Here is a 24,330-nt window from a genome sequence, read left to right as displayed (position 1 = left end):
TAGGCTTTGTAATTTAGAGCAGCTTGTTATAATTGGGTGTTTTTCTGTTATTACTGAGTAGCCTGTTTTGGCTATAAAATATTATCCCTCAATGCTTGAATTTTACATAGCACAGTAAACATTTTCTTTTTTCCTTTACGATTTAAGCATGCCTCCATTGCACAATTGATGTCTCTGCAAAAGTTTAATAATTTGTTTTGGCTTCGTAAAAGGAGCCAACAAATATTTTGAGTGACTGGTTGAATCTGTGGTTCTAGACCCAATTGTCTTTAAGAGGAAAAAAAAGTTTATAGAATCACAGTGGGGGAAGCCCTGGTGGCTCAGCAGTTTAGCGCTGCCTTCAGCCCAGGGTGTGATCCTGGAGACCCGGGATCGAGTCCCAAGTTGGGCTCCCTGCGTGGAGCCTGCTTCTCCCTCTGCCTGTGTCTCTGCTTCTCTCTCTCTCTCTCTCTCTCTCTCTGTATGTCTTTCATGGATAAATAAATAAAATCTTTAAAGAAAAAAAAAAAGAATCACAGTGAACTATAAAATGGTTTACATTTTGCTAGAAAACCTTGGTGTTCCTTGAGTAAATAATGAAGTGTTTTACTTTATGGGCCTTTTCACTACTTTATTGATAACATAAATTTATATTACCCAGGAATAGGTGTGCTCAAAGGAAAAGAATAGAATTTATCTTAGTAGGGAACTCGCATCTCAAAGATGGTTTGGGCTGTTTTAAGTAGATTTTGTTTTTCCCTGCTTTTCTGTGGTGGCGAGGGAGGAAGGAAGGGAACACTTACTACTAAAAATATGAATTGCTAAGTAGAAGTAAAGTCTTTTTGTTTGGGTGTTAAAGCACACATATTTGTGCTGTCCAGACCTGACACATTTAGAAACAGGAATTTGCCTGTAGCATAATCTTAGCCAAACAGTTTAGTCATTCCTCAATATTTTAATGTTACAGAATGCCCTGTAGAATATTCTGAATACCCGAAGCAGCTTTTTTCTGAGGATTTTGGGTATTGTAAAACATGGAGAGATGTAGGATTTGCAGAGCCTGTACCTAAAATTCAATGAGAATTGTTAGTTGGTCTGTTTCAGCTTCACTATTGTCATGGGCAAGCCTGTCTCCTTGTGAAGAGAGTCTTTGTTCTTTCCTGCAGAAGTTTTGTCATTCCTTGAAACATCAATGCAGTGCCACCTCCAGAGAAACAACACTGCCAGTCTTCAAACAGAAACTCAAAACGAGAAGGTCTTCTTTCATAGATGTTTTAAGCTTTAAATCAAATTTGTGAATAACCAGAGGACCTAATTAGAGCATTTTATTAAAAAAATTCTTCTGTGTTTTAAACATAACAGATAAGGCTAGTTATTTGTTATTATAATGTCTGGTTTTGCTTCTGAATGTAACCTTCATAGGAATTACAGTCTCTGTTCATTTCTAATGGGAAGTATCATCAGTCTGGCTTTCATGTGACATCGAACACTTTATTGCCTCTTTAATTTTATTTTTTGTTTTTTAAGATTTTTATTTGTTTGATTGAGAGAGAGAGCATGAAAACAGGGACAAGAGTCCCCGATGAGCAGGGAGCCCAATGAGGGGCTCAATCCCAGGACTCTGGGATCATGACCCAAGCTGAAGACAGACTGAGCCACCCAGGCAGCCCCACCCTCCCTTTTTAAATTATTACTTCTTTATAGTGAAAATGAGTACAACCATTCAATGTGATATTTAATTAAGGAAAACAGTATTTAAGAAACAGTTAAGTTCTGGGTATTATGTTAATTAATTTTTTACTTACTGGTGCTTTTTGTATTCATCACCATAGTTGAACTCCCCAATATCATAAGACAATGTATAAAGATCTCTAACGGTCTTCTAAAGACCTTTCCTTTATGGAAAAGAAAATCTAATTCAGGAATCAGGCTGAGTTCTCTTTCACTTGTGTGAAAATAAGAAAATCAAGGGTTATTTGTATTCTCTATTGTGATGTCAGTAGTTCATGCTCCGTGTTGTGGAAACAAAAGCATTAATTTTTTCAACTCTTGGTTATGTGCTTTTAGTTTAAGTTAGGGCATGGAGAACTTCTGCCTTTTCGAGATTTTTACCCCTCATTATTTTTACTTAGTATCACATTGTTGAATTTTACAAATGTGATATTGGAATCCAGGGATGTGATTTCAGGGTTTGCAGTCGTCATCAGCCATCTCACATTCATTTCATTAAATGAAAATCCAATTTTACTTGTAATAAGCCACATTGATTAAGTTTACCTGTATAGTTTAAAAGACTAAAGTCCTAGAATTTCACACTATATTGGAACCTTATGAACTTCTTGATTTTTATTTTTTTGTGCATTTCTAAATGCCCGTGATTTGCTTTTGAAATATTCTGGTGGGGGGCACAGTTATTCTTATCATCTGTTTTCTTGCTCTGCATGCTGCATGTCATGTAATTATTGTGCCTAGAGCCAGAACTGATGCTTTTATTATCCTAAGTTCTGTGGGCACTTGGTGACACTCCCTGCCCTGATTCCTCCCCTCCCCTTTTTTATAAATGATTTTATTATTTGGAGAGGGAGAGAAAGCATGAGTGGGCGTAGGGCAGAGGGAGAGCAAGAATCTCAAGCTGACTCCACACTGAGCATGGAGCCCAGTGAGGGGCTCAATCCCCTGACCCTGAGATCATGACCTAAGCTGAAAATCAAGAATAGGACCCTTAACCAATGGACCACCCCCTGCCTCGGGCACCCCACTGTTGTTCCCTGTGAGACTTCTTTTTGGTTTTATTTATTTTGATTTACTCAAAATGACCTGGTTACATTTTGCTTGGCCATTCATTTCAAATATCTTAGCCTGTTTTTCAAATTCCGTTCCAAAAATGTTAAATGTGCTACATTAGAAGACTTCCATGGCCAAATGCATTTGGGAAACTTGATAGAAAAAAAATTTAAACTGGCTTCGTTATTATAGGATTTTCACAAAGCCTTTCAGATACATCTCAAAGGGTCCATTTCCCACATGTGTTTGACAAAAGAATCACCCCTTCCCCTTTGCCGCAGGGAATAACTGTTAACATCTCTTGGAAACTGGTTTTGAGAACACTGATTTAGGAATTAAATGAGGCATGTTTTAAACATGTCTTAAACTCCACCAAGCCCTTTGGAGTCTATATTACTTAGTGATTAATAACACTGGTATGAGCTTGCAACAAAAAAAATGTCTCATGTAAGAGAAGTTCTCCTTAAAGAAATGTATTGAATACATTGTGACTAAGCAAATCAAAAATTATTGACATCTTGCAATGCGCTCTAGCTCCTTCACTCAGTTTAGAATCCTTGTCAATCACTAATGGTAAACTATCAGAGTGGACTTCATGAACCTTACAATACACACTTTAAACCTGCATTATTTAAAATATCTTAGATGGCTCAAAAATACTGTGTCAACTTGGTGAGTCAGATCTGCCTCACTGAGCTTGCAGGTTGTGACTGGGAATGATGGCACTGTGTCCTTACTAGTGTATCTCTCTTAGAAACAACTTGGCAGGCAGATATCTTGCAGATAAATGAGGAAAGATGGTCTATTTCAAGTGGCATAAGACAGTCTTTAAACCAAGTATGTCATAATCTGGTTATACAGTCAGTGTTTTCTTTAGAGCAGAAAATCCTCTCTGAGGATTCCTGAATAAGGAGCAGACGTCTTTGTGGGGTTAGCTCTCAGGGGATATCAAGTGCTGTATTTTCATGAGTTCAGTTTCTCAGGATGTCTCTGGAAGCTCCCACACCGGAATTCCTTCTTTCTTCCTGCTAAATCCAAGCAGAGTCAATTTGATTAGCTCTTTTTTTTTTTTTTTACAACAAATGACCTGCTATCCATTTTATGTATATTGTTGAATTTTAATCTCATAATAAACCTATGTGAGGAGGTGTTATTATATCTATTTTAGAGATGAAGGAAATCAAGAGTTAAAGAGTTTCCCTCCAAGCAGCTGGTTAATAATAAAAGAATTTGACCTCTCGGGCAGCCCTGGTGGCTCAGCGGTTTAGCGCCACCTTCGGCCCAGGGTGTGATCCTGGGGACCCAGGATCGAGTCCCACGTCGGGCTCCCTGCATGGAGCCTGCTTCTCCCTCTGCCTGTGTCTCTGCCCCTCTCTCTCTGTGTGTGTCTCTCTGAATGAATGAATGAATGAATGAATGAATAAATAAATAAATAAATAAATAAATAAATAAATAAAAAAGAATTTGACCTCTCCCTTTTGATTTCAAGGTTCATATTGGTACCTTCAGGTGTGGGCTCCCTCATCTGAACCATCTGTGAGCTCCTTGAAGTCTTTAGAGATAGAGATGGAGATTTATGGGTACAGATACAGTACATGAAGAAGTTTCTGGAAACTTTTTTTTTAGTCATGTATTTTCTTAGGACTTTTGATTTATGTAAACTGCTAGCATCTCAGGAACAGATGATCTAGTTGGATTTCTTGGTCTTGGAACCCTTGTAATGAGTGCATGATCCTGCAGCCTTGTTAGTTTGACTTACCACCTCTTTTGTGTTTGTTTGTAGGTTGGATAAAACTTTCAAGACTCTTAATTGTTAGGTTACTGTTATAGATTGACCCATGGGGAGTTAATACATTATTTTTAAATTATTGTAAATAAAACAATACTGGGCCCATCTTGAGTGGTATGTTTTATCATGCATTATGTTAATAACTTTTGGTATTCTAAGTATCTTTTAGAAATTACAGAGATCTCTTTTTGTATTTGTGGAAGGCAGGTGTATTTTGTAGAACTTAACATAGTTGTGCTTTTTTACATTTTCAGTTGAATTAGTTATTTCAGTGTTCTGGGAGATAACCTATTTGGTTCAACCAATAGTTGAGCACCAGTATTATTTTACCTTTTATCCCAGAAATGTAGAGATGAGGAAGGCATGACTCTTTCACCCTGAGGAAGAGGCTAGGTTAAGTGTTTTCAATCTAGGTGCACTATTGACATTTTGAGCCAGGTAATTCTCAGCTGTGGGAGGCTGGGAGAGGCTACCAGGTGCATGGTGGTGTGTTTAGTATTAGTAACAGAAGCAACACCAAAATTGTGACAGTTGGCTTTCCCGAGACCCATAAACCTCTACCTAGAAATACTTCATGGAGCTCAAAATGCAAGGTGACTCATGATCCATGTGGGTTAAAAAAGCTTTACCTGGTGGAGATCACTGCATAACTGAACAGCACTGGCAAGACTAGTGCCAAGTTAAAGCAGCTTTTTACTAAAGATTGGCTGTGCTTATAAAAGAAAGAGACTGCATGTGGATATTTGAGAGTTTACCTTTATTAGGCCAGAGTAGTCTCATGTTAGGTGTTCCTCATGTCATTCCCTCTTTAGAAAAAAGCCACGCCTAAAGAACACGTTCTAGCAAATCTGAAAAGGTACCTCCATTCTAATTACTTAAAATTCTTATTATTTAGAGTTATATACCATGAACAACTGCAGTAATGTAGGAAGCCTGAGTCTACATGCTATCATGTATGTGTGTGTGTGATCACAGCTGTGTACTTCTCTTGGTTTATTTGAACAAATTTGTTTTTAAAGCTCAGCCTATGTAAACAGCTCATGGTTAGATTTCTTGGTAGAACTTAAATCTTTGCCACACAGTATAACACTTCTCTTCCGCAAGGGCAGGGTATGGTCTGTATTGCACATTTTCCCTCTATTTTAGGGCTTATCCCTCTATACAATGTCAGAAAGATTTCCCTGTGGCTCAGGAATGGGTTAGTGATGCAAGATTCTAGATCATTCTTTACCCAGGTTACATAGACACAATATGCCATGACATAACAGCAGTCCTGTACAGATCTATTAAACATCTGCTAGTTTTGAAAATGAAAAGAATTCCCCATCACTCAAAGTAATGAAATGCAGATAGATTGATCAACTATATGGTTACAACAACTCCTGGTATGATGTGGGGCCCCTGGAGATGATGGCAGACTGGGATGTGTGCTGATAAATCAGGGAAGTGGTGACTAGAGTGACTCTTTTCTTTCCATTCCATTGTAATGAACTCAAAATCTCTAGCAGGATGCATTCTGAGACTTGTTGCTGTCAGCTGGCCAGGTCCTGCAGATTCCTTCCCCTGCCACCAGCACCCTACGTGGTCCCATCATTAAAATTCACAGGCCTCAGGGCTCTCCGCTTCTATTTTTATTTTCTCCCTTCGCTGCTCATTTTTCTGCTGGTGCTTAAGCTCATGCTGTGTTCTTGGCCATCCATTTCTCCCCTTTTCCTGCACCCCAGGTTCGGTTTCTCCATTATGCATGGTAGGCACAGTGCTTTGGGCCTATGATGCTTTTAGGGGCCCATGAAAATGTTTCCATTTTAATTTCTTTTAAAATCAGAAGAAAAAGACTATAATAATGAATATATGCTAATGAATCTAGCCTGAATTACAGTCCCCTTTATACCACCACAACTTTAACATATTAATTCTAATTTTTTTAGAGAGCAAAGGATCCACAAAAGAAGGTCAAGTGCCCATGCGATCCCTTCATACACAGATGGGATATTGCTCTCTGTGAAATATGGCCATAGCTCCCCTTGGCTTTGAACATTTTTACAAACTCAAGGTCATTTATACTTAACCCTGTCTTCTTCCTTTCACATGTACTCTCCCCACACTCATGCCATGTACATTTTCTATTCTGGTCTTTGGTCTGCCTCTTCCCTGCCAACTTTCATCCATCTCTTCCTCCTCCAAATCAAACCAGTCACTGCTTTGTCACTTTAGTGGGGCCTCCTGAGTTTTTGTCTCCATCATTCTGTGTCCATGAAGTGAGTGATGTTTGGGTCACCCCTGTGCCCCCAGGCTTGAATGTGTTCTATACCTGGGAAATGTTTATCTTCATATAAGGGATCAAGCCAGAACTTTGCTGAAACTTAACCCAGGAATCAAACTCTGAAATCTTCTCTGTTAGACGTGAGAAGGACAAGTGTTTGATAGCTATCAGCATGTGCTGTTTAGCTTAGCTGTTCAACAAAATAGTTTCTGTCTCTTCCTTGTAATATTTTCAGGTGTATTTTTTTACACTAGCCTTCACTTTAGGTGTCTGGTTACCCTGAAATCTCTGAGAATCAGTTTCTTACTGCTGAGGGCTCTCAGCTGCAGGAATGTTTTAAATAGTTGGTTGAATGTTTTATTAAAGGAGTCTGGCCGCCCACACTGCTTCTGCAAATCTTGGAGTCTGGTAAGACAATCCGATTTTTTTTAAACACTGCCTGAATTGCAAAATAATGGTCCTCTCAGGAATGTATTACCAAAAGTCAGGAAATTAATAGTGAAGGTTATTCAGTCATGTAGATCACAAGCCACCTTGCTTTTTGCACCATGTTGTTTTTTTTTGTTTTTGTTTTTGTTTTTGTTTCCTCAGAAGAGCCTGAGGCCTTCAAACAAGTCAGGCTATAGCTGGTATTTGGAAGTTGGTATAGACAGGGTTGTGGGTGCTGTATTTTCTTTTCTCTGCATTAGGAAATAACTCTCTTGGTGCCACAGTAAAAGAAAGTCCCACAGGTATGTAAGTTGGAATTTATTTTGTATTGTTCCATGCCTTTGTCAATGATTATATTTTGTATGTGTTGGTTATTATCGTTACTGTTTCTCATGCCAGGCATTCCCTAATGCTTTCTATAAATGTTTGTTGACTGCTTGCAGTGGAAGAAAGAGAGGCAAGTACAAATGACCATGCAAGGTCTCAAGTAGACAGTGAAGTACTGATGGTTCAGCTTATGTCTTTGAAACTTCAGGATTGAAAGAAATGAAAAAACAGTACTTTTGAATTTGGATCTTTTCCTAGGCTAGCAATCTGTGGTACAGTCTTGTCTTATGGTGCTGGGTGGCTGTAGCCAGCCACAGCTCCCGGAGTAAACAATGCGATCACCAGCGTAAACAACCAATATCCTGACAACCATTCTGTTTTTTTTGCTTTTAGTACCATGTTTAAGCAATTACATGAGGTATTCAACACTTTTTTTTATAAAGTTGGCCTTCTGTTAGATGATTTTGCCCAACTGTGGGCTACTGTGTTAGCACATTCAAGGTAGGCTAGGCTAAGCTATGATGTTCAGTAGGTTAGGTATATTGAATGCATTTCTGACTTAAGATATTTCCAGTTAATTATGGATTGAACAGGATGTAACCCCATTGTAAGTCTGAGAAGATCTTTAACTCATCTTGTTTGCAAAGACTGGGAATCCTTGTTCATACTCTTGAAGTGTGTAGACATTATGTTTTCTTCTAGCCTAACAAGATAAAACTTAGATGAATACCTACAGGTGGTACCATCAACTGCATCCTCATAGTAATAGCACCCCACATACTTTTACCGTTGTCACTTTTCAGATTGCCTTCATTTAGATCATATCTGTGCCCCTTAATGACCAGTTGGTTCTCTTCTTACTTAAAGATAAAGAAGCTAAGATTCAGCTTTTATGTCACTGAAATTGACATTAGAACTAAGTGAAAATGAGGGACACCTGGGTGGCTCCAATGGTTGAGCGTCTGCCTTCAGCCCAGGGCATGATCCCAGAGTCCCAGGATCGAGTCCCACCTGGCACCTGCTTCTCCTCCCTCTGCCTATGTCTCTGCCTCTCTCTGTGTCTCTCATCAATAAATAAAATATTTTTTTAAAAAAGTGAAAATGTAAGACCCACAAATATAAATATTCTTTTATTCTTGGTCTTCTATTGTTTCTGGAACTTTTTTTTTTTTTTTTTTTTTTTAATGTAGCCAAGAAAAAGGAAATAGCTTCTTCACTGCTACCTCCCTTCAGAATTTTTTTTCTTCTAGTATTATAGTCTGTAATAGTCTTTATTCTCATAGGAAAGGCAATTTGAACTATTCTTATTGTGAGTCTATAGCTTCAGAAAGGGAAAGCTTCTTTGAGAAATGGCTTGGTGCCTTATTGAAGAAGGATAATCTGCTTCTGCTTATCAAGCCTATAGCCTGAAACTTAAACCTTGAGTACTCTTCAGTGTTGTAACCCTGAAGGAAAAGAAACAATCTTGGCTTACACTAAAAGTGATAAGTTAACAGAATACAATTTGAACAATGAGCAGGAATGCTGTTTGAATGTTATCATAGATTCTTCACATCAACATAATACTCACTCTGAATTTCTACTACATTTGCAAAGCAGTTTTCTCCTATACCAAAAGTCCTAGTACTAAAAACAAAATAGCATGAGAGTTTCAAGCAGACAAGAAAAGTAGATGACAGGTAAATATTATGTGACTTTGAAAGGAAATAAACCAAAGAACACAATGTAAATATCCTGTCTGCATATTAAAAATAATGCACTTCAAAAAAATAAAAATAAAAAAAAATAAAAATAATGCACTTCATGTTCCCTTCTGAAATAGTTCTACAGTTATTCTAAAAATAGAAAGTAAAGTTTTAAGATCGTGAATTCTTTGATGCCACTTGACGTATAGATACTTGAACCCCATATAACATGCTCATTTATAGTATTTTTTGGTCCAACAGACTATAGGTGGTTTCTTACCTATGGGTAAATAGAAAGTGTATGCATATGTGTGTATATATGAAGAGACATAAACGGTAGTAAATAGTAAATATCTGAATTCCTTTGTCTCGATTAACTTTCGTGAATTCTTCTATTCCCTCTTCTTTCCCTTCCTGCTTGCCTAGTGTCCTCTGAACGTGACTTGCTTTAAAATTTGTTCAAAAACTTTTTCATAAAATTTGTTAATTATCATTCTTCTAGTTATGATCTTCCTTGTTCATTGGAAACAATCTATTAATGGCAAGGGTCAGTTGGTACCATTTTATAAGACACAAACTCATGGACCCATGCTAAAACATACAAGTCCCTTAAATCTGGCTACTAGCTTAAACTGCTCCACCTCAAGCTAGTAGGAAATCAAATGGAAATGACTTCCTAGAGAGGTTAACAGGGCTCTGAAGTTGATGTGTACATCCCTGCCCCCCTCAGAGCTGCTCTGAGATCTTAAGGTACATTGAAGGGACAGTATTATATCCTAACAGCAAAATGTGTATTTTTGTAAAGGTGTCTAATCTTGGAAGCATTTTCATGCCATTTTAGTACTAGAAATTATAAAGCTATTAAAGGATATGGATAGTCTGTAAGGTACTAGGCCCCAAAATGCATATTTTTCTAAGGGTGTCTAACCTTGGAAGCATTTTGTACCATTTTAGTACTAGAAATTGAAAGCTATTAAATTAAAGGATGTGGATAGTCCATAAGATACCAGGGCCAAATATGTATACTGGCACCTTCACTGCGGACAGTCTAAGACTAGGGAATCCCATTACCCATCTCTCCCCATTTTAGCTCTACTTGTCTGTCCGCCTGTGTTGAGTTCATAGTGCCCTGGTAGAGGCTGTCAAAGAAAGTAGGGATGAATTTCTGGGATGACAAAGGATAGAGGAATATGCCCATTTTTCCCCCTAGTCCAAGTCATATGGGTAAATCTAGGGTGCCGATGTGTGGGTATGGCCCTCCTGTACATATCTTCTAATTAAATGATAAACTGGCTCCATTTATAAACCCACTATCTCTTCTGGAAGCTTGTATTCCATTTTATCACCCCAGCTACAGTTTGTTCAAAAACTTCTTGTTGTCTTCTCCCCATCTAATGATCCCTTGGGACTGTTTCTCCTATTCCTGACATGAATGGGTCAATATTACAGTGGTAAAAAGAAAAACAAATAAAGAGAAAAGGAGGAACTAAACTTTTAAATATGCACTTACTTGTATCTTAAGCATATTAGCCTTAAGTTCTAGAATATCTGTTGCAGTGCTACAGATAAAGTTCTAATGGTAAAGCCCATTTTAGAGCTGTGTCTTGATAATATTTTTTGAAGATTTTGTTTAAAGATTGAGAGTGAGAATAGAGCACACAAGGGGAAGGAAGAACAGAGGGAGAGAGAATCTTGAGTAGACTCCGTGTTGAGCTCAGAGCCCGATATGGAACTCCATCCCACAACCCTGAGCCAAAATCAAGAGTCAGACACCCAACCAAATGAGCCACCCAGGCACCTCATGATGAATATGATACTGAATAAAAGTTAAACATAAGTGCATTTGCCAGGTGATGAATGAGATATCTCAAATACCATGTCAACATCAGAGTCTCATATTAAAAAGAGAAATGACCCTAGGAACAATCCTGACAATGTAGCTTGCAAATTATGAGGGGATAGTATATTCCAAAGCAATAAGATGAATGTTATCTATGGCTCATAAGCATTCTACTTACTTGTCTATGTCTGCCCACTAAACCCAGGTGATAGGAGGCTTTAACTTCAGGACTTGTTTGGTGCCTTGTGGGAGAGGGCATGATCTTAACGTGAGGTATCAAATGACAGGTGTACTTGTCCCAACATTCCAGAACTCCGTGCATCCCCTTTTCTCACCCCACCCTCTTCTGCACATATCTCTACCTCCTACAGAGGGCTGAACCAGGCTATGTGTGGCCAGTATGCTCACTGCTTATGTTCAACAAAGACATGCTGCCTGGTGGGATATGATCTTAGCATGAGTATTTAGTGGTGAAATGGGAGGAATGTAATTAGAATAAGATTTTGCATTTGCACAGCCACATGTAAAATGTGAGCCAGGAACATTGTCTATTTAATAGCATTAGACTGTTTTCATTAAAATATTTCCTTTTAAAAACCTACTGAGTGAAAACAAAATACGTTTGATTTAATTTTTAAAAAACCTGACCACAAATTGTCATTTACAGAGACCTAAAGAAAAAGAAAGAAAAATTTAGAAGCCCACAAAATCAGTCATATTTAAAGATAGCAGCAACTGATTGCCATTTTCCTAAAAGCTTCAGGGCATGTGTTTAGAGCATCATGTTATTTACCTCTAACTCAGATATTTGTTTTTAGTTCAGGATATAAAACCAATAGAATATGGCTCATATGCCCCAGCTATGCCATTGTTTTCTCTGATCCCTGCTTCATATCTAATATTTATCAGGTTTCTGGATACAAATGTGCTGGTCTGTGCCAGCTGAACTAATTGAAGTCCTCACTTCCAAGAGATCATAAAAAAGACTGAGAGGAAGTGATGTGAGTACAATAAGATTGATGAGAAACAAATGAGTAATATGTTGACATGGGCATTTATTACTGTGTTTTAAATTGGCTTGTGTCTGATGTGTTTAAGGTAGCACTGTCAATTAGAAATATAATGTAGGTCACCTATATAATTAAAAATTTTCTAGGAGCCACATTTTTAAAAAGTAAAGAAACAATTGGAATTAATTTTACTAACGTATTTTAAATTTAACTTATTTATTTGGCGTGTAAAAATTATTGAAGTGTTTTACACTATCATTTTGCATACTGTCATCAGGATCTCAACTGGGACACTAAATTTTCATCAGAAAATTTTGATAAGAGTCTATAAAATTTAGTCAAAAGTGGATTTGCTTATTCAAGTGTTATAAACTTGCTTAAATGTTTTTTCAATATAGGACTAATTTTTTAAAATTTAAATTTATGTTAATTACAGTAAAATCAAATGAAAAATTCAGTTCCTCAGTTCAAGCAGCTAATATTCACCCTTAATAGACAGCACAGGTTTAGGACACTCATCAGCATAGTCGTTTTCTTGAGAACTATATTAAGAATGCAGTAACAGAAGGGAACAAAGGTATTTGAGGGTATAAAGTAGTAGCCCACAGGCCAATAATAATAGAAGAGCAAATTTTGGGAGAGACCAGTGTTTCCTTCACAAGCTTTGTGGGGCTGAAATCTAGGCTTCAAGGATGAAGTGCCAAGCTGTGAGGGGTTCACACAAAATTTTATTAGAGCAGAAGATCCTAAACTTTCAAAAACTTTTCATCGCTTCCAACTTCCCATCCAATTGAGCAGCCTCCTCTGAAACTGAGAGATGATCATCCATCCACGTAAGTTGCTCCTTGGTGAGGTGCTCACTATCTCCATGATATGCCTTCTCAGCCACTCCATCACTATTTTCACATTTAGAGACTTACGTGTGATTTTCCTTCAGATGTCATCTTCTACCTTTATTTTTTCTTATTTCCATTAAAGTTACCTGATAAAATTTTGTTCCCTTTGTTGATTCTTAAGAAGTAAAAGAGCCAGTTATTTTACCAATACCTGGGTTTTTGGGGGAAGAGAGGAATTGCAACTTGGGACACACAAGCTTTGGCAAACCAAAGGAGATCAAAGGACTGGAATGTTACTCAATAGAGAAAAGGAAGAAGTCGGGAGGGACTTCTTTGAATACAAGTCCGTTGAAGGAAAGCAAGAGTTCAGAGTGGTGAAGTTTCTCATTGGCTGCGTTGTAGAATTTTCCTATTGGCTGAGCTTGTTGCTGGGCTAAGAGAAATAACTACTCCCTCCTCCTGGAGTAGCAAAGAAGGCTTCTTCGTGTTGGGAATGCAATTGAAGAGTAGTGGTAGGATATTAGGGCTCCCCCTTATAGCCTTACGATTCTGTTTTCATTTATTGAGTTTCACACACTCCAAGGTGACCTTTTCTTTAAATTTTTTAAGTGTTTATCTAAATCTATGAAAAACAGGGCCTCCTGCCTGGCTTAGTCAGTAGAGCATGTAGCTCTTAATGTCTGGGTTGTAAGTTGGAGCCTCATATTGGATATAGAGATTACTTAAAAATGAAAAACTTGGGGTGCCTGGGTGTCTCAGTTGTTGAGCATTTGCCTTTGGCTCAGGGCGTGATTCGAGTCCAGCATCAGGCTCCCTCCAGGACACCTGCCTTTCCCTCTGCCTACGTTTCTGCCTCTCTCTGTGTGTCTCTCATGAATAAATAAATAAAATCTTTAAAAAAGAAAATGAAAAACTCTTTTAAAAGTATAAAGATATGAATACATCCTTGTTTTGTGGATGTGATTTGTCACAGCAAGATTTCCTATGCTCATCTGGGGCCCTGTGTTCATGAAACATAAGAGTACATTAGTTAGTAGTTAGTTTTGTTGTTTTTTTTCCCCCCTTTCATTTTCATCTCTTAAAACCTTTGGAAGTTTTTCTTACAGAACTGCTACCCAGCTGTGCCTTTCCTGTCCTGTACTGCTTCAAAGAATTATTTCAAGCAAAATATAGGATATTGTATATACTTTTACAAAGTCAATTTGAAAAAGTTTCCACCTTCTGAAATAACTTTGAGCCCTGATTCTGTTACTATTTTAGTATTCCTATCAAATACATGGCCTGTATTAGTTCTCTTGCTACAGTAATGTGCAAAGCCACAACCCACCCCAAAATTCAGTGGCTTAAACTAGTAACCATTTACTGTAGCTCCCAGGCCCATGGGTTCACTGATCTTGGCTGAAGTTGGCCGAATTTGATAAAAAATTGTAAAACTTCAAACACTGAACATGTATCGAATTGTTCTTGTGTCTAAAATGGAGAGGAGTGATAGAATTTGAATTTTTCTGTGTTGCATTATGTACTGAATGCTAATCTGCCCTAGCTGTCAGAACTAGCAGAAATTATACTGGAAAATTGTTCATTTGTTATCATCAAATTTCTTCACAATGCATTCAAACCAGCATGTCTGAGAAGCCCAATTTCTGGATCCTCCAGCTTGTTATTGTTAGCACATGACTTAAATGCATTAACTCTAGAATGAGTTTTTTTTTTTTTTTTAAGATTTTATTTATTTATTCATGAGAGACACACAGAGAGAGAGAGAGAGAGAGAGGCAGAGACATAAGCAGAGGGAGAGGTAGGCTCCATGCAGGGAGCCCGATGTAGAACTCGATCCCAGGACTCCAAGATCACGCCCTAGGCCAAAGGCAGGCGCTAAACCACTGAGCCACCCATTCATTCTGATCTGCTAGAATGAGATTTTAAGAAAACTCTGTCACTTGAAATTTCCTTTACTTGATCTCTACGAGTAAAGTACATGTGTGTGCATGCGTGTTTATGACCATTATTAACTAGCTGCATAGTGTGTATATATTACAGGGCTGTGCACATAGATGAGGTAAGGACATGCGTTAGCAGTTGGAATGTTGGGAATTCTGGATCCCTGCTTCACAGATTCAACTTGCTCCTTCTGATGTAAGGAAAGAACAAATTTAGAAGAAAGTTTCATTTGCATTTCAGGGGAGATTTCTTAAAGAGGAAGTCACCACATGTTACTAGGTGTTCACACCTAGTGATTTAAATTTAAGAAATGCAGATTTAAGATTTAAACTGTGGATTTGCTTCCCCTTTTACTTCTCTAAAAATATTTTTAAAAGCTAGGAACAAAGAACTGCAAAATATTACTACGGTAGTAGGAAAAATTTATTTGAAAACAATACTCAAGATTGAAAAATAAAAAAGCTTAAGAACTAGTAGGAGGAATACCAGCTGGCTTAGTAAGAAAAAAGCAAGTATAGGTTTTAGAGTAACAGCCTTGATTAGACTCCTAGGCAGGTTTTGAGCCTTTCTGATTATTGAAGTAGATGTGGAAGTGACTTACCTTGGTTTTTCTCAGAGTCAAATGAGATCATGGAAGGAAAGGCCTAAGTAACTTGATGCTTTGGTTTTTGCCCCTTACCTCTTTTCCTATCTCCCTCTCCACAAAGTCAAGGCTGGTGAGCTAGCAGTGCTGAGGCTCTCAAAATAGTATAAAGACATGATACCTGTAAGTTTTATTGGACAACCATATGAAACATACCAATAAAACTTAAAATTAAAGATCGAATTAAAGGGTTAAGCTAGGGGCAGCCTGGGTGGCTTAGCGGTTTAGTGTCACCTTCAGCCCAGGGCCTGATCCTGGAGACCCCGGATCGAGTCCCACGTCGAGTTCCCTGCATAGAGCCTGCTTCTCCCTCTGCCTGTGTCTCTGCCTCTCTCTCTCTCTCCTCTCTGTGTATTCTAATGAATAAATAAATAAAATCTTTAAAAAAAAAAAAAGGGTTAAGCTATTTCTATGTCAAAATGACCTTGAAAAGAATTTGTTGACTATTACCAGTGTAAGCACGCTAGACAAAATTATACATGGTATAATATATATGATATAAATGGTATATATATGCATGCAGTTTAAACATACTACATATAAAATATAAAACATTGACTCGTACTAAGTGGGCACTAATTGGATAGATTTTTTTTTTAAGATTTTATCTGTTTATTCATGAGAGACACACCAAGAGAGAGGATCTCTCTGGCTGAGCCACCCAAGTGGCTCTGGATAGGTCTTTTTTTTAGACATATAATTTGGTTACCTTCTATGAGGCTCTATTTTTTAAGTTCCAGTTTTATATTTTATATCTGTTTTAGGCAGTAGACATCACTCCTTCTTAGGCCTGCCTAAAATTCATGCTGTAAACGTTGTTAATTTAATTTTGCGAGTGTTGAATAACAAAATTTTCTATTGAGAGAGCTCTTGATATCCTATTGGCCACCGGCAGCAAGAGTTATATTTACTGGACTTGTTATGAAATGGAAGGAGCTTGGGGTCTGCTTTAGAATATCTGTCTTTTGAGTGGGAAGAGAGGTTGGTATTGTCAAATTATGAAACTAAACCTATGAATTTGATGTTCTCAACTCAAGAGAAAATAGCCCATGAATTAGGGGGAGCACAGTGCCTGCCCCATAAGCAGTGGTATAGTGTTCCCCAGGGAGTTGGGGCAAGAAAGAATTTTAAAGAGCTTTAAAAGAAGCAATCCAGAAACTGGGCATAATTGGCTAAGAAGTGGGACCTTTCCTTTTAAAGCCAGCAGGTCCTATTTTCTAGGGTCAGGTAAACTAGCTGAAGCTCAGTTGGCACCTTGTGAATGGTATATGTTAAAATTTTTTGACAGGTGTTTCCCTTAAGTGAAGGCTGATTTAGGTTTAAGATTTGTGCTGTGGGCCCTGGCCACTGGGGTGGTCCCCCATTTTCTGGGTCCCAATATAAGAGTTCACTTTATCAATATCAACAGAGACCATGTATTCAGGGAGACCTAACCTGTCATTTGAAGCCAGGTCAACAGTGCTCCAACAAAAAGAATGTCCGATTTCAAGGAGTGAAATATATGGATTAGTTCTCAAAAAGGAATCTTTTCTCTTTACTCACTCTTGTGGCAAATCTTGTGATAGTTTAGCCTGAAACTCGAGATCTGAAATAACTGTGCCCCAAACAGTGGCTGTAACGAATGAGGCCAACTCTCCAGGCAGGTAAGTTGAAACTGTGTGCAGTTTCTATAATCACATTTCGTTTTCTGTGTGCTTTAACTAAGCCTCTCCATTCTTTCCCTCCACAAATGCATGCACCAACACACAGGGAGCAAAACCTAGGAAAATTGCAATTTTCTGTTTTAATTTGATCGTCTTCCTAGTCACATAAACAAAACCCTTGATATATGTAGTAGGTCTGCCTCCCACCTCTGCCTCTTACCACTGTGGCCTTGGACGAATCCTTACCAGAGCCTTTGCCTTCTCCTTAGAATGGATGATTTTCCAGATTCTTTCAGTTCTGGGATTCTAATTTTAATGTATTGCCCTCTTTTAGACACAAAATGGGCAATAGCAGATGTTTCGGTTCTGCTTATGATTTGGGGGGATAGACGTGTCAAAGGAAACCTTCGAGGCAGTCTTTTCCTTTGGAGGAAGAAAATGTGTTTGTGTTAAGCATTAATGTACTGCATTTCCCCCTCAAAAGGGGTTCACCCTCAGATCTTCTAGGTAGTGATTCTAGCGAACAGCTAATTACATCGAAAATGGAAAATCGGAATGTTTTGAAAATAAACGTAAAAGCATTTTCGGGGTATAATCAAGTTATGCTCAGGTGAAGGGAAAACTGTATTTAGGTGAGAAAATCTTGGGTGTGATAGAAATAGTATCACTGTGCGCTCTTAGGAAGATGCTAGATAGAAATCCGGCCCTGCCCTCGGGAAATTGTGAACTGATGAAGTAGCACCAAATACTCCACTGTAAGAGGCCAGCCGTTGAGACCAGTGAGAAGCCCATTTACAGCAGAAGCCAGATGGTTTTCATTAGCCACAAACCTTAAAATTACATAAATTCACAGATGCAGCTAAGCTATAGATCCCTGCTCTCTCCTTGCCAACCAAGACTTTTCAGCCAGGGAAACAGAGCGTTCCTTGTTCCTTTTCCCTTTTAGTCGGGACCGTGTGGGAGGAATGCTGCCAAGCCTGCTCTATAAGGAATTTTGATCTCCTTGATGATAATAAAGAGAGAAACTTTTTTGGGAAAGGGAACACCCAGTGTGAAAGACCGCAGGGGAGCTTGCTGGAGAAGCTGGTTTTGCCCTTGTAAAGTGTATCCTTTCTCGGGATAGGTTTCCAGGTTCAGCTCCATGGATGGGTCTGAATTTAGGTATATATGTTTATTTTTGTTGATTTTAATTTCCCCTTAAGCCCTTTTAAGGCTGTTTTCCAGCTCACTTGCTTTGGAAAGACTTTTCATTTCGGGACTCTGTATATGCTGGCCTTAAAATATTTTTCTGGCAGCAGAGGATTGTTTCTAAAAGATTTAGAGCATTTGTAGGTGTAATATTTAGGTCTCTGTAGCTTGGGATTTTTAGCATTCAGTAAAAAATTGACTGTTGCTTTTGAGGCAATGTGTGGACGCTCCATTGTTTTAGGCAGTTATTTTGTTCATTGTCACTGAACACTGTTTTCCCATGGGAAAGCATCTCTGGTCTTATGATGTCAGTGGAAAGTCATTCCATTTACAAGAATTATCTTCATTTTCAGTCTTTCAGAAATGCACGCACCATGAATGGCCAGTTATGCCAGGCTTCCAATCTTTTAGGTGTTGTCTTGCATTCCTGCAGGGTAACCTTATGTCACCTTAGATAGTGTTAGGATGAAAACAAAATTAAAATATAATCGTTACTTAAGTGGCTCTGTTTCCCATCTAGTAGAGTTTTGCATTTCATTTCTGTTAAAAGGAGAAGTCCTTTAAAAAGTTAGGAATAATTATCTTTAGGAATGCTTTACTGAGTACATGCATTTTCACTGGCAGCAAATAACTTACTCTGGGACCCAAAGATTTCAGTTTCATTAATAGATCTTGAATCAGACCCTGTGTATGATTTATTAAGCCATTTTTTTAAGGCTTCAGTCAGAAAAAGGAATTTGAGTAAAATTTGTCAGGCCCTTGAAGGATGGCTCCGAATTCTCTCCCCAGTGACCACCTTGGCTGGGATATCTTCCTTCTGGCTCTGTGCCTCAAGAGCAGGCTGCTTGAAGCAACCAGGCTTTTCTTAAACCAGTTATTTGATGCAGGTGGGGAGTGGATCCTTGTGGGTTGCTTGTCTTTTTTTTTCTTTTCTTTTTTTTTTTTAGTTCACTGGGCCGGGAATATGGTACTTAAACATGGAATTCTTTACAAGTGGGAGAAAAAAGAAGAGAAAAGCTTCTTGTTCACTTTGCATCTCTCAGCTAATTGCTGTGATCTTGTTCACAGCTGGTGTTGGTTTGGGAAAGAATTTTTGCCCGAGAAACAGGTTTCTGTGAATTAAGTATTAATTTATAAAGGGGCTCTTGTAATGTCAAATGTAATAGATGTATACATACATACACTTTTATAATTTCTAGTGTAATAATTGGCCCTAATTATTGAGGAATCAGAGTTTGAACTGTTAAAACAATCTCCACTGTCAGAAAATGGAGCATGTAAATGATCATGATTCTTTATAGTTATTTTTTAAATAAGTTAATATTAGATCTCGTCTGGTGAAAAGTCCAAAAGGAACTAAAGTATGTATTTTCTGGTCGTAACTACCGTTGTTAAAAGGAAGAGATCACAAGGCAAAAATCTTTTCCAGTAAGGGCACCCAGGGGTGCAGGCAGGGGAGCTCAGTCGGTTAAGTGTCTCAGGTCTCCATCGCAGGGTCATAGTTCAAGCCCCAAGCTGGGGCTTCCATGCTGGATGTGGAGCTTACCTAAAAAAAAAAAAAATTTCTAGTAATATAATAGGACCAAAATCCATTCATTCGAGATGTGAGAAAGATTGCCAAGATTTGGGTAGTGGGCTTTACAAACATACACGCAGGTGACCTCAAAAGGACCATTAAGTCAGGGAAAAGGAAGGATAACAGAATGCAGAATGGAAGAAATAAAAAGAAGTCGAGGTAGGAACAAAAGAAAAACATTTACTTGCTGTGTTTGTCAGCTGGTTGTCTCAGGTCGCCAGGGACTTTCCCCACTTGCAGTGCTCAAAGTCTCACATCCTGGAAACCCCTCAGGCCCAGGCAATCTGGGATGGTTGGTCATCCGGTGGTCAAGGCAAGGACAAGGCTTGATTCACTGCTTTGTCCCCAAAACTAGTTTGGTGCTTAGCACGTGTTGTATCAGTAAGTTTTTACTGATTAAAGAAATGTTGATTTGCTGCCATCTTATTATTATCATTTCATTTGGAATTGCCTGTCTGCAGCTAGAAGTTGAAAGAGTGAGATCACGAAGGAACACTCTTTAAAGAAAGTAAAAGAGAAGGGTCTGGGTGGCTCAATGGGTTAAGTGGCTGCCTTTGGCACAGGTCATGACCCTGGGGCCCTGGTATGGAGCCTCACAAGCTGAGGCTTTCGCTCAGCGGGGAGTCGCTTCTCCCTCTCCCTCTGTGCTTGCTCTCCATCCAGTAAATCAATAAAATGTTTTAAAAAAAGTAAAAGGGAAGCAACCCCTTGCCCCCAATCTTTAGGAATGTCTTATGCTGTGAAATTGAAGGATTGGGAGTTACGAATGGGATAAAGGAGTAAAGACTTCAGGTAGTTCATTGCAACAGAGTCCAAGGGCAGAGACTCCCAAGGAAGTATTCATGTATGGCCGAGAATATGAAAAGCAACAGATCCTGAAGAAAAAGCCTGTTTGGCTTCTCCAGAGGCCATTATGTGACCTTTGAGGAAGTGAGCCAAGTTGATGGGTGGAATGTAAACCAGATGGCAGGGGGCTTCAGAGGCAGATGAGAAGGTAGTATCTGTGAGTGTTGAAATCCCCAGCTAATGTAATTTGTTGTAAGAAATGGGATAGGCAGGGGCACCTGGGTGGTGGTTAAGCGGTGAAGTGTCTGCCTTCAGCTCAGGTCATGATCCCAGGACCCTGGGATCCAGCCCCACGTCAGGCTCTCTGAGCCTGCTTCTCCCTCTCCCTCTGCCTGCCACTCCCCCTACTTGGGCTCTCTCTCTCTCTCTCTCTTTCTCTCTCAAATAAATAAATAAAATCTTACAAAAAAAAAAAAAAAACTAAAGAAAGAAATGGGATAGGCAGACAACGGCCCATTGGCCAGATGTGGCCCACCACCTGCTTTGTCAGTACAATTTTCTTCTAAAACAGCCACACCCATCGTGCATGCTGTCTCAAGCTGCTTTTTTACTCTAGCAGCAGAGTTGAATAGTCCCAGCAGAGACTATTCACTTACAAAACGTAAAATATTCACTGTCTAGCCCTTTACAGGAGAAATTTCCTGACCCCCCTGTGCTGGCAGAGAAGAGAAAGGAGGAAGGTTTTTTGTTTTGTTTTTTGTTTTTTTGTTTTTTTTTTTCTAATATTGCTTGCTTTCAGTAGAGGTGATCAAAGGCTATTTGTGGATGTCTTAGGGAGCTGGAGAAGGAAGAACGGATTTGGTATCTGTTGCTATGTAGCAGGTTACCCCAAACATAATGATTTGAAACAATAAACATTTAGTGTCTCAGTTTCTGTGGGTCAGGAATTTGGGAATATCTTTCTGGGTGGTTCTCTCCTGCAGGCCATGGCTGCAGTCCTGAAGGCCTGGGGCAGCAGTAGGGTATTTCCACACTCACACATCTGTCGACAGGAAGCCTTGGTCCCTCATCTCATTATGTGGCCCTCCCCCGTAGAGCTACCCAAATGTCTGCACAACATGTTGGCTGACCTCCCCCAGCACGAGGGATCCCAGAGAGCAAGGAAGAAGCTGTGGTGCCTTTTATGGCCTTTCCTAGGAAGTCCCATATCATTTTGCCCTATTTTATTTGTTGCACAGACAGACCTTTATGTATTACAGGATAGCACTGACAAGAACTGAAATAAAGGAGGCAGGGATCCTTGGGGGCCTTCATGGAGGCTGGCTGCCACAGAGAGAGAGATTGGCACCTACCCGTTCTTTGAGGGAAAGGTATGGGATAAAAGGTCTTTTGACCGACAAGGGGGTAGAAACTGTAGTGAACAGATTAGGGAGTATCTGAGGTATAGAGAAATTTTGAGCTACCAAGGAGGGAATTCATTCCATAAAATAATTACCAACTATGGTAGGGGACCATCAGTCTCTGCTCACTTAGAAATAAGTTACCAAGATCCTGTTAAGACTAGACATCTTTGGGGCAAGGGATGCGTTTGAGCAGAATGAAGCATCCTGGAGAATCCAGTAGTGATTTCTTGACTAAATTGTAAATTCCTTGAAGGCAAGGCTCAAATTTTTACATATAAATAAATAAATGTTGTATATTAAAAATACTTTTATATCCTCCATAGCAGCTCATACAGAGCCTTGTCTACAGGCATCTGATTATCATTTGCCTTTCTTGCAGTGTCATTATCTTACTACTTATTTCAGTAATAAAATTGATAAAATTTGTATTCTGATTTTTAGGATCAAGGCATTGAATTTCCTCCTCTTCCCTCAGGAAAGCTGTGAACCTTAAGTTTGTGGAACATTCTGCTTAGGCTGCTTTTCGCATCTGTTGGAAAATGAGATGCCAGGTTCTGGCTTGGAAATTGTAGGAGGTGGCAAGGGGCCCAGACTGGGGAGTCGAGGGGTCCCAGCTATTCTTGTTGATTCTTGCTGACAGCCCGATACGCTGGCCTCAAGCTGCTCTTTGTTACATTTGGTTATGTAGGGGCAGAATTTTGTTCAGTATACCTTAACAAAGTAGAATTAGGGAGAAGATGTTAACCTGAAATATGATTTAGGAGATCTTGCCAGGAGTTTTTGCACTCGTGTCTGTGATGGGTCTCAGCTGGGTTCGGTGCAAGATATTTTTTTTCTAAATGACATAAATCTGCTTGTGGTTGGACAAAATATATACGAAGATGACTAGAATGGACAGATGTTTGATCTATTTTTACATTTCTGTGGGAAGAAATGTCAAGAAGCTATTTCTTAACTGAAATCTCTCAGTGCAATTTTAGTGTTTTGTTTTTTATTCCCTCCTGTGAACAATTTTTAGAAACGATATACTTTATTATAGAATCATCCAGTTCTCGACTATATGAATGGCCTCTGGTGGAAGTTTACTCTTTTTGACATGGACATCACACATTTCCTCAGCAGCTGGCTTTAACAATGGAGGAATTACTGTGCTTAATGTCTTTTGATTCCCTGGTTTCAAATAACGCTTTTACTCTCATGGATTTGTTTTTTATTTCTTGCTGATTTTTTTTTTCTTTTGACATCAGAACCCATTAAGTAAGGTAGTACAGATTCTTCAGAATTTCCATTTTCTCTTTTAAAACTATATGAAAAATAAATTTTAAAAAAATACTTCTAGAAAGGTAGTATCTATTCACAGAAGGGTTGGAAGTACAGAAGGGCAACCTTTTCAGTTATTTTGGTGAAATGGTGTACTGCTTGCAATGATCACAGTTAAGACCTCTTAACTTACACAGCAGGTGCTCTGCTGGACTCTTGAGAAGGAGACCTTGCTGAATCTCTGCAGCGTGCTTCGTGTGCTCAGGGAGGTGACTTCAGCACCCTTAACCTATTCTTAAGAGCTGAGAGAGTAATGAGGTACCTGGGAGGCTCAGTCAGTGAAGTGTCTGCCTTTGGCTCAGGTCATGATCCCATGATTCTGGGGTCCCGAGGCTGGCTCCTGCTCTCCTTGCTCAGTAGGGTTCTGCTTTCTCCCTCTCCCTCTGTCCTTCTCCTGTGCCCCTAAGCACCCCCAACCCCACCTCATGCTCTTTTGCATCCTCTCTCTCAAATAAGTAAAATTAAAAAAAAAAAAGAGAGAGAGAGAGCTGAGAGAGTGATAACCAGAGAATATTCTGAGGGAAAACCAGTGGAATGGCCAACATACTTGTCACATTTGTGCATGGTAAATTCTACAGTAATTTTATGTTCAGCAAAACCTAATGTCACTTGCTCCCTAAGAGAGCACACTACCGCCACGCCTCCAGCTCAGGGAGCTCACCTTACTCTTGGACCTGGTCATCAGGCAGGGGGTTGGCATTGTTCTTTGTGTGAATCAGTTGGAGATTATTATGAGAATATGGTTTCCTCCAGAATGATTATATTTATTTCAGAAAAACACCTTATTTTATTTTCAGAACCTTTCAGTAGGCACCGCAAAATCTGCTATGGGGAATTGTATAAACTTTTCAATGAATAAATTCTTCTCAATATTGTTAATGCCTGTAT

The 24,330-nt window shown here is 39.0% G+C and overlaps 1 protein-coding gene across 9 annotated transcripts in view; it reads left to right on the top strand.

Annotated features, from left to right (window-relative positions):
- The window catches only part of APP (amyloid beta precursor protein), a 262,776-nt gene that overhangs the window by 35,220 nt on the left and 203,226 nt on the right, over nucleotides 1–24,330 (top strand). The gene's annotated exons all lie outside the window — the stretch shown is intronic.

Source organism: Canis lupus, chromosome 30 (genome assembly GCF_048164855.1).
Source record: "Canis lupus baileyi chromosome 30, mCanLup2.hap1, whole genome shotgun sequence".
NCBI lineage: Eukaryota > Metazoa > Chordata > Mammalia > Carnivora > Canidae > Canis > Canis lupus.
Note: the sequence above shows the minus strand (reverse complement) of the source record. Positions and strands in the feature narration are given on the sequence as shown.